The sequence below is a fragment of the Miniopterus schreibersii genome, assembly GCF_964146895.1.
Source record: "Miniopterus schreibersii genome assembly, chromosome: 19".
Taxonomy (NCBI): Eukaryota; Metazoa; Chordata; class Mammalia; order Chiroptera; family Miniopteridae; genus Miniopterus; species Miniopterus schreibersii.
In genome coordinates this window covers 35,760,318-35,771,683 of record NC_138119.1, presented here as the reverse complement: position 1 = coordinate 35,771,683, position 11,366 = coordinate 35,760,318, and the positions used below count along the sequence as shown (strand labels likewise).

The window sequence follows — 11,366 nt, the reverse complement described above, 5'->3', positions numbered from 1 at the left end:
CCCCTTCCCTTCTGACAACCATCAAAATGTTCTTGGTACCTATGAGTTTTTTTTCTATTCTGTATATTCTTTCATTTTGTTTTTTAGATTCCACATAGAAGTGAAATCATATGGTATTTGTCTTGCTCTGTCTGACTTATTTTACTTAGCATAATACCAAGTCATCTGTGTTGTCACAAATGGCAAGATTTCATTCATTTTTATGGCTGGGCAATAGTCCATTGTATCTATATGTACCACAATTTTTTGTGCACTCGTCTATTGATGGACACTTCAGTTGCTTTCATGTCTTGGCTACTGTAAATAATACTGCAGTGAACATAGGGGGGCATGTGTCTTTTTTGAATTTGTATTTTGGATTTCTTTGGATAAATATCCGGCCTTAGAATTGCTGGGTCACATGGTAGTTCTATTTTTAACTTTTTGAGGAATTTCCACACTGTTTTCCATAGTAGCTGTATCAGTTTACAATTCCAGCAGTGCATGAGGGCTCCCTTGTCTCCGAATCCTCGCCGGCACTTGTTTGTTGATTTATTAATGGAGCCATTCTGACGTGGGAGGTGATGCCTCATTGTGGTCTTAATTTGCATGTCCCTGGTGATAGTGATGTTGAGCATCTCTTCACATGTCTGTTGGTCATCTCTATGTCCTCTTGGGATTTGAAATGTCTCTTCAGGTCCTCTGCCCATTTTTTAATTGGATTGTTTGTTTTTTGGTGTAAAGTTGTGTGAGTTATTTATATATTTTGGATATTAACCCCTTACTGGATGTCATTGGCAAATATCCTCTCCCATTCAGTAAGTTTATTTGTTTTATTGTTTACGGTTTCCTTCACTGTACAAAAACTTTTTAGTTTAATGTAGTCCCATTTCTTTATTTTTTCTTTTGTTTCCCTCGCCCAGGGAGATATATCTAATAAAATATTGCTAAGACTAATGTCAAAGAGTTTAATGCCTATGTTTGCTTAAACAAGTTTTACGGTTTTACATCTTACATGTAAGTGTTTAATCTATTTTGAGTTTACTTTTGTATATGGTGTAAGAAAGTGGCCTAGTTTCATTTTTTTGCATCTATTTGTCCAGCTTTCCCAGTTTTCTTGCTGAAGAGATTGTCTTTGCTCCATCGTATATTGTTTCCTCCTTTGTCATAGTTTAATTGACCACGTCTGCATCAGTTTATTCCTGGGCTCTATGTTCTGTTCCACTGAATTGTGTGTGTTTTTATGCAAGTACCGTGCTGTGTTGATTACTGTAGCCTCATAGTCTAGTTTCATATGAGGTCTCATGATACCTCCCACTTTGTTTTTCTTTCTCAAGATTGCTTTGGCTAATTGGGTACTTTGTGGTTCTATGTGCATTTTAGGATTATGTATTCTAGTTCTGTGAAACTAGAACACATTGGTATTTTGACAGGGATTTTGACAGGGATTGTCGTGGATCTGTAGATTGCTTTGAACAGTATGGACAGCTTACCAATTTTTGCTGCCCATGAGCCCTGTGTAGCTTCTATTTATTTGTACTCCTTCAATTTCTTCCTCCAACGTCTTGTAGTTTTCTCCTCGGTTAAATTTATTTCTAGGTATTTTATTCTTTGTGATGCAACTGTAAATGGGATTGTTTTCTTAAATTTCTCTCCCTGATAGTTCATTATTGCTATATAAAAATGCAACCAATTTCTGAATATTAATTTTGTATCTACTACTTTGCTGAATTCGTTGATCAGTTCTAATAGTTTTTTGGTGGAATCTTTAGGGTTCTCTCTCTATAGTATGTCATCTGCAAATAATGCCAGCTTTACCTTTTTCTTTCCAATTTGAAGGGCTTATTTCTTTTTCTTGTCTAATTGCCATGGCTGAGACTTCCAATACTAGAGGATGGGGCAAAAGTAGATTTAAAGTTGTGAGTATGCAAAACACAGAGTTTGTTCTTGTGTTATTATTTATTAATTATTGTATTATTTTCCATACGAACAACTATAAACCTACTTTTGCCCCACCCTGTATGTTGTAAAAAGTGGTGAAGTGGACATGCTTGTCCTGTTCTTTACCCTACAGAAAAGCTTCAGCCTTCCCTGCTGAGTTTGATGTTAGCTGTGGGAGTGTCATATATGGCCTTTTTTCTGTTGTGTTATATTCTCTCTATTCCCACTTTGCTGAGACTTTTTATCATAAATAGATGCTGGATTATGTCAAATGCCTTTTCAGCCCTTAAGGATACGATCATATAATGTTTAACCCTTCATTTTGTTTCTGTGGTGTGTCATGTTAATTGACTTGCGCATTTTGAACCAACCTTGCATCCTGGAAATAAAACCTACTTGATCATATGGAAATACTACCACTTTGCTGCTTCAGCCCACGCTCCTCTCCTGAGCTCCAGGCCTTTTCTCCAGGTGCCCATGCGACAGCAACACATGATGTCGTAAGCGTGATGTGCCACCTTTTTCTCAAAACCTACTCTTCCTCTCAGACTCCTTCCCCCGCTAAAAACACATGACTATCCACCAGTTGCCCAGGTCAGGAAACTGCCATCTGTTTATGTCTCATTGACCCTCCTGAACACGGCTCCCAAGGTCCTCCAAGGCTCGGTTCCCGCCTCTCTCTCCAGCCTCATCTCTTCCAGCTCACCCCCTGACACGCTTTACCTGGCTGTGGTCACCCCATTGCAGTTCCCGGCTGAGCCAAGCTCGTGCTTTCCCTCTTTCCTGTCTCTGGGTCTCCTATCAGCTGTGCCTCTACCTGTAGCATTTCCCAGTCTTGTCCCTCACCTGCTCAACCTTACTTACCGTTGAGCTCTAATTTAAATGTCACTCCTTTTGAAAATTCTTCCCTACACCAGATTAAATCTTCCTGCTGGCACACTTTTTTCCCCCAAACATAATTAATCGCACTTCATTGCAATTGCTTTTCAACTGTTGACGTAGTCTTGTCTGTTGTAGTATCTTGAGCATCTAACATAGCACCTTGTGCATAAAAGGCTCTCAAAATATGCTGAATGACTGAATGAACTGCAAAATGGAGTTAATTATAACAACTCAGTTATATTGGGTAATTGCAGAAATTACATGAGATAGTATTTGTGATTGTATTTGCAAGCTGTAAAATTGTAGAACACCCCCCATACCACCCCAAACAACAATAAAAATATTTTATCATACCTGGTTGATTTCCCCCCTTTTCCAGATTCCTCGTCTTCTTTCTGGACCACCATCTCCTCAGCAGTTAAGAGATCATGTTGTGGCCGCGGGCTTTGGCCCAGGGATGGCCAAGTCCAAGAACCACACCAACCACAACCAGTCCCAAAAATGGCACAGAAATGGCATCAAGAAATCCTGATCACAAAGGTACAAATCTCTTAAAGGGGTAGACCCCAAGTTCCTAAGGAACATGCACTTTGCCAAGAAGCACAACAAGAAGGGCCTGAAGAAGATGCAGGCCAACAGCGCCAAGGCCATGAGTGCTCACGCCGAGGCTTCAAGGCCCTTGTAAAGCCCGGGGAGGTCAAGGCCCGGATGCCAAAGGGCGGCAGCCACAAGCCCAGTCGACTTGCCCACATCGCTCACCCCAAGCTTGGGAAACGTGCTCATGCCCGCATCGCCAAGGGTCTCAGGCTGTGCCGGGCAAAGGCCAAGGTCAAGGCCAAGGCTCCAACCCAGCCCTAGGCTGCGGGTGCAGGTGCAGCCCCAGCTTCGGCTCAAGCTCCAGCTCCCAAAGGTGCCCAGGCCTCAGCTCCCAAAGCTGCCCAGGCCCCCACGAAGGCTCCACAGTAGGGCCTCTGTCTGCGGATGTGAGGACAGAAGGACTGATGTGACCCCCGAGCTGCTGTCTGCATGGAGCTGGTCTCCTCCTGTGCTATTTGTACAAATAAACCTGAGCCAGGAAAAGAAAAAAAAAAAGAGATCCTGATTATCAAAGTACCATCAGGTGACTCCAGCTGAGACTTGCCCCATGTTCTCCCACTTGGAGGCTCCTTTCTGATCCAGGAGCTGCTCAGGGTGTCTTCCAAATCAGCGCTGTCCTGTCCTCAGTGTGGCTCAACCAGCAGCTGCTGTCAAAGCCTTATACTCACCCCTTCATGCCTACAGCTCAACTCGGATACAATCCAGTCCAGTTCTTTAGACTAATTCTCCCCACCCTAAGCAATCTAGTGACTGTCCTTTCATGAAGTATTAACACCTTGGTTCCCAAACACTCTGGTGGTCCCTCCTGCTTTCACTCACTCCAGAAACTTTGGGAGCAGGGATATCCTGACCTAAGGCTCTCCTGGCCAATGAGAAGTTGATTCGAAGGGGAATGGGGTGCCGAAAGGGTTACCAGCAAGCTCTCAGCCAGCGGATTACAGGGGAGAGACACTGGAGGGTATCAGGGAAGGGAGGAGAGCAAAGCCAGGAGCATATGTGAGGGCAAAGCAGCTGCTGGGCGAGCAGGACCCTGAGTGAATTTTCCCGGGGCATCTGCTCCCTTGACAGCAGCGCATCTCACCAGAGCAGGATGGCACCTCTGGCCAGCTCCAAACAGAGGTGGGGGTCCCTTCTCCCCTTGTGTTAACCTTACCCAAGACATGCACTTGATAGCTTATGATTTAATTTGGAAATAGAGGTGCTTATTCAGAAACATTCCTGAGCTTACAGGCCAAAATCTGGAATAATCTCAAGAGATTTGACTTTTTAATCACCACCAGGACTATGTTGTGGAAAAGTCCATCACTGTATCAGCTGCTGGTTTTAAATTCTAAAAATCCCAGTCACAACAGCAAAATGTCCACTGGTTCATCCACATGAGGGGAGGGTGTAGAAATGCCCTCCTCTGACTTTGACCCCCCTCCTTAGACTAACAAACTCTTTGTGACCTAAAAACCTGCCCTGATGCTCACTGTATAAAATCCTGCCCTGATGCTACCTGTAAAAACATATGAGGCACTTAACCTGATGTGCCCTGGACTATCCATACCAGGGACAGACAAGCTATTAATATCACAGATGATTATTTATCTGGAAGTCTAAACACTGGAGACATCCAAATACTGTGCATATGCTAATTTACTTTTTTTTAAGTGCCAAGTTTATTTGGAATTAGCGCACAGTGCTGACTGGATGCTCCGGTGTGCACTCCCCCTGTGTTCTGAATGCAGGCACCGGCCCCCAGTCTCTAAGCCTCTCTTCCCCCATTCTACTCTCACTCCCTCTCCTTCCCCTGTTCAGAACCTCCTTCCACCATGCACCCCCACCCTGGGCCCAGGGCGGCGATGCTGGCATAACACTCAGGATGCTGAGCTTACCTGCACCTTTCTCTATTTTTACTGTGCAATTTGGGGAAGTGACAACACTGTCATAATGGGTATGGTTAGGTCCCTGAGTTTTCAGTTGGACAGGTAAGGAAAGGAGGGGTCTCATGAAGATGAGAAGGGTAGTGGACACATTTATAATTTCTCAATATATTAGTCCAAGAACCTAACTCCCTCCCCCACCCAAAATCCCTGCATAACTACCAGGCAGATTGATGAGCAGTGACCCTTTGGAAGGCAGCCAGTCTCAGAGTATTAGAGAGAGAATGTAATTTTAGAACCGGAGGGAGCCTCAGACCTGATTCAGTCCAACGCTCTCATATTCAGATAAGGGCAGTGAGGCCCAGGGAGGTGTTGTGACTTGCTCAAGGTCACATAGGGAGTTTGGTCTAGAACCAGACTTCTGGGCAGCCAGGGACACACTATCCAGACTCAGGCAGGGCCTGAGTAGCAACAGCAGGGTCTGTGCAGAGAGCTGGAGGGAGGCAATGGTGAAGGGAGTGAGGGTGCAGGGTGCTGGAAGAAAGGGAGCCAGGAAAGGTCGCAGAGGAAGATGCTTTAGAAGCACAATTTCAAACTGAATGGTCAAGCTTGAGACATCTGGGCATGAGAGGAACAGATGGGCCTGGAATGGACAGTAATCAGGCCCTGGGAAGTTCAGCAGAAGGCAAGGAAACCCAAAGAGGCTGAGTCAAAGAGGCTGATTTGCAAGCAGCACAGGGCTCTGCATACAGAAGCTGCAGCTGCAAACTCAAGGGCAGCGTTGAGATTTATGGAGTGTGGATAGAACTTCTGATCAGCATCCGTCACCTCAGCCAGGCCCGAGAATCACAGCCAAATCTAGATGAGCTGTATTATGGACCATGATAATGGGAGCATGAATGGAGGCTGTGATTGTCTATCCTGCAATCAACATTTTAAATGGCTAGACATTTTGACCTGACCAGCCCATGGCCCAGATAATGACATCCCAGAGGCACAGTGATGACCGTGAACAGGAGGGCTTCAGGGACAAAGGCCACAGTGCACAGGCCTGAGGTGGAAGAGGCCACTCTGTCATGGGTCAGAGTCCAGGTTAACACAGACCTTAGCTGGGTTGGGTGGGTGGGGAGGAGGGGAGTGAGAGGAGAGCAAATAGCCTGAAATGGAGAGAACTGAATTGACTGTTTTCATCTCGTGGACCCAGGAGCTCTCAGTGGGCAGTAGCCAAACACTGTTGCTACTGATACTAAAATGGGAAACCTCCAAACGGTTCCACTGCCAGTGTGTTCAGAAGACTTTGTCACAGATTTGAATAAGTCACTTAACTTTGCTATGTGTCAAGCTAAAGGAACACAAGGCAACAACATCTGGCTGAAAGTGGAATGCCTCTGTCACTTGTCTGGGTGTTTGTCTACCTGACATCAAACAGCTGGATTCTCATAAACATGTGGATGATGCACTGAATTTTTTACTCTTCATTCAGATCACAAAATCGTAGGCTGTCCTGCTTGGCAGGAATTTAAAGGTTGCCTAATCCCTGATATTTGGCATGGCCTCAAATGACCTGTTTTGTATTATTGTGGAAATCAAACACTGAGATATGGGTGTGTTATGTCTCATTGCACATATTGTATCTTATTTAAACACGTGTTTAACATTTTGCCCTCCTTGGCTGTTTATTTACATGGTAAACTAGATTATTATATGTATGAAAATACAATGAAATCCTGTAATTAACCAAAACTTGTTTTCTAAAAATAAAAGAACCCAAAAAACTGCAGGTGCATAAACATGCGCCGACCTTGGAGCTGCGCTCAGCACAGAGCCCAGAGGCCGCTGCGCCACCTGCGCTCCTAGAGCTACCTGCTCAGTGTCGCGGGGAGAAGGGTTGGAGTGGAAGTTTGCTTCGCCTCTCTCACTCCCTCCCTGTCCCTGCCTTTAATGAGCTCCAAGCGGGTGTCTCTTCCTAGGCAGAGACTGAAGCAAAACAAGGACAGAGGACTGTGAAATTCATTACCCCCGAGATCTGCCTCGCATCCGAGTCCTTCCGTCCAGGTGGCCGGAGCCGCGTCCCACTCCAGCCCCCTCCCTGCTCAGAGGCTTTCTCCAGAAACGTCCCCCAAATGCGGCTCCACGGAGCTGAGCTCAGGAAGCTCGCCCTCCCGCAGACTCGCCTCTGCCCCGAGGTGTGCGGTTTGTCTCCCTGGCAGCCCGTGCGGAGCTCCTCGCTTTTCGCGGGGGCTCTTGTGCCGCCGTCCCATGCACACTGGTGGGCTCCATGGGAATGAGGGCAGCCAGAGTGAGGCGGGCAAATGGGAAGCATTTTCCAAAACTAACCAATGTGTGCACTGGGTTCAAATGAGAGTTTGGGGAGAAAAACGAAGTTAGAAGGTCCAGGAGAGGAAGAAGGGGTGAAATGGGTAGGTGAGGGGAGGCCTAGGGAGACCGCTCTGGAGGTGGGATCTGTAGACGGGAGGCTGTCATGTTTGCGGGGCGAGTGCTCACCTAGGATGCGGGGGGGTGGCAGGGTCAGCCCATCAGCCAGCCAGCCGGCAGCATTTGCTCGGGCCCACCCCGCACGGACCGTTCCTGGTGCTAATAACTGCGGGGCCGGGCTGCACTGCACCTTCCAGGATGAGCTGGAAAACTAGTGGAGGAGACGGGCCACCGCAGGGAAACAGCGCTTCTGTGAACCCAGGAGAAAGCAGAACAGTATTAAATAAGGAGCAGTGCCTCGCAGCCGCTCCTCCTTAGCCACCCACCATGACAGCCACTTGCATAAACTGGCCCCTGACAAAATGACCCTCATTTGTGTGACTTCACTGAGACTCATTACCTGAGTGACAGGTGAAATCCATCAAAGAACTGGGCGACCACGTAACCAACTTGTGCAGGTTGGGGGCCCCGAGACTGGCCTGGCGGAGTATCTCTGACACGCACACCCTGGGAGACAGCGATGACAGCTAAGCCTTAGGCTGGCTCCCCATAGCCCGGGGGTGACGTCCCTGGTCACCACAGCAGTACCTGCATGTTGGAGTTTCCTTTCCTTTCCTATAACTTGTACCAAATCATCCCCTTATGTCTTTCATTTGTACCATTCCTTCAAATAAAGTAATTTGGTTACACCCCCCCCGCCCCCAAAAAAGAAAGAAGTCAGCCAAGGAGGAGAGGTGATGGTCTGGAAGGAGAAGATACAATGGATGGGGGGGCGGTCCTTTGAGGAGGAGGGTGGGCAGGATCCAGAGAACAGGGAGAGGAATTAGCTTCGACAGGAGCAGGGACACCTCTGCCGTTGTAAATCAAAGCAGGAAAGGCTTGGTTTAGATTCAGAAACAAGGAGCGTTAGACTCTAGGTGACTTGTAGCTCTAACTCTTATGATTCCATGAAGTTAAATTACACAGTGTCAGTAGTTTAATGTCACCTCTCCTTGGCAAAGCTTTAACCCAGAGACATGAATCTTTCCTGAGAGAGTCTCAGGCTGGGGGCAGCGGGGCCTCCCCAGGGACTTTGAACACCTACCACCTTGCTACACAAGAGGATAGGGCCAGAGGTAGGATGGGTGCCCTGGTTCGACTCCACAGTACTCAGGCTCTGCTTAACGGGAGGAGCGTTCTGGCCACTCGGAGAAGCTGAGAGTTCTCTTCTCTTACCTAAGGGTCAGCAAGGCCAAGGAAAGAAGCCAGGACTCCAGACAGAAGGGGCTCCACTTCCCCAAGGCGGGCAGTTTCAGCCGCACCTGGCTACTTCGCTCACTCCTGGGAAAAGAGGCTGTGCAGCAGATTTTATTAATTGTACGGGTTTGTTTTTGCAGAGACTTTATGCATGGCCTGCTCTTGACTCCCCCTTTTGGTTGCGGGGTTCAAGGTGTATGATGATTGTTTTAAGTTCACAAAATGTACTAGTGAGAGGAGCAATACAAAAATTGCCCAATCCTTAGTCCTTCCGGGAAAAGCCTTCTCTCTGACCTGGCAAGTGCAGGTTAGGAAGCCGTGTTTCAACCACACACCGCTACCGAAAAGCAAATACCCTGCCCGCGATGCCGGTTCACGCTGGTTGCACAGCTCTGAAAGGCGTGGACCGAGCGATCCTGGGTGCGGTCTTTCACCAGCCCCCCTCCCTCTCACTTTCCTCAGAAGACAGTCCATTCTGGAAAGGCAGCTGCTTCTCAAATTGCTGTTTTAGCAGCTGAATCCAATAGGCTGTTTTTCCCACTGCGGTGAATTTGTTCTGACAAGTGAGTGCCAGTCATTTGCTCTTTCCACCCATGATTTGGTTTTATTATTAATCTGTGTATTATGTCTGCTGGCTCTGTCCATTATTCGAGAGCCTGAGTGCACACTTACAAATGCAATAAAAAGAGACAGCCTCAGCCATGACAGCTGAGAGTCTAACAGGGAGTCAAGTCACAGAGTGTTCCTTCTCCCTTCTACCTGTGACTCAAACTGTGCGGGGCTATTGGGTTGACTATTTGACCAAACCGAGTACTAACACGGGGTGACCTAGGCAGATAACGAAATAGTGTAACCAAGTCAGTGATTTGATCACCCCCTCACCTAATTAAAATTCAAGGTTAATTCTTTTTTTAAAATTATTGAGATATAATTCACATACCATAAAATTCATTCTTCTAAAGTGTACAATTTAGTGGGTTTTTGTATATCCACAAAGTCGGGTAGCTATCATCACTAATTCCAGAACATTTCATCATCTCGAAAAGAAACCCTTACCCATAGCAGTCATGCCCCTCCCCTGCAGCTCCTAACAACCACAAATTCACTTTCTATGTCAATGGGTTTCCTTACTCTGGAAACTGTATACACTGGAATGCTATGTGGCCTTTGTGGCTGGCTTCTCTCTATAAGCATAATGCTTTCAAGGTCCAGCCATGCTGTAACATGTATCAATACTTTGGTCTTTTTAAAATTATTATTAAAGGCTTTATTTTTTAGAGCAGTTTTAGTTTCATAGCAAAATTGAGGCACAGAGATTTCCCATGTGCTCTGCTCCCACACGTGCATAGCTTCCCCCACCGTCAACATCCCCACCAGTGTGGTACATGTGTTAAAATCAATGAACCTACACTGACGCGTCATAATCACCCAAAGCCCATAGTTTACATCACAGTTCACTTTGGTGTTGTACATTCTCTGGGTTCAGACAAGTGAATAAATGACATGTTTCCATCATTATAACATCATATGGTATTTTCACTGCCTCCAAATCCTGGCAACCACTGATCTTTTATCCTCTCCATGGTTTTGCTTTTGCCAGAATGTTGTGTAGTTGGAGCCAAACAGTATTTGCTTTCTGGATAGGGCTTCTTTCACTTAGTAAAATGCATTTGAAGTTTCCTGTGTCTTTTCGTTGCTTGATAGCTCATTTCTTTTTATCTTTGAATAATATTCCATTGTTTAGATGTTCTACTGTCTATCCGTGCACCTGCTGAAGGACATCTTGGTTGCTTTCAAGTTTTGGCAGTTATGAATGAAACTTCAATATATATCTGTACGACATCGTTTTCATTTTCTTTGGGTAAATCCCAAGAAGCCTGAGAGCTGGATTACACGGGAAGAGTCTGTTTAGTTTCGTAAGCTGCCAAGCTGTCTTGCAAAGTGGCTGCACCATTTCACAGTCCCACCAGCAATGGATGAGGGCTCCTGCTGCTCCACACTCCTCGCCAGCATTTGTGTTGTCGGTGTTTGGGGTTTTGGCCATTCTAATAGGCGTGTAGTAGTATCTCACTGTTGTATTAATTTGCATTTTCCTGATGATGTATCATGTGGAGCACCTTTTCATACGCTTACTTGCCACCTGTATGTCTTTTGTGGGGGGGTGTCTGTTAAGGTCTTTGGCACATTTTTTAATCAGGTTGTTTGTCTTCTTTTTAGGTTTTAAGAGTTCTTTGTATATTTTGAATAAGTCCTTTATCAGATGTTTCTTTTGCAAATATTTTCTCTCAGTCTGTAGCTTGTCTCCTCATTTTCTTGCCTTTGCCTTTCACAGAACAAAGTTGTTTTTTAAAAAATATATCTTTATTCATTTCAGAGAGACAAAGGGAGAGAGAGAGAGACAGAAACATCAATGATGAGAGAGCCATTGAT

At 46.0% G+C, this 11,366-nt stretch overlaps 1 pseudogene across 1 annotated transcript; it reads left to right on the top strand.

The window, feature by feature from the left end:
• Positions 1-3,178: 3,178 nt before the first annotated feature.
• On the top strand, positions 3,179-3,768 carry LOC308549382 (large ribosomal subunit protein eL29 pseudogene; annotated as a pseudogene). Its single transcript has one exon. The product of its transcript is annotated as a large ribosomal subunit protein eL29 pseudogene (transcript).
• The last annotated feature ends 7,598 nt before the right edge of the window (positions 3,769-11,366 follow it).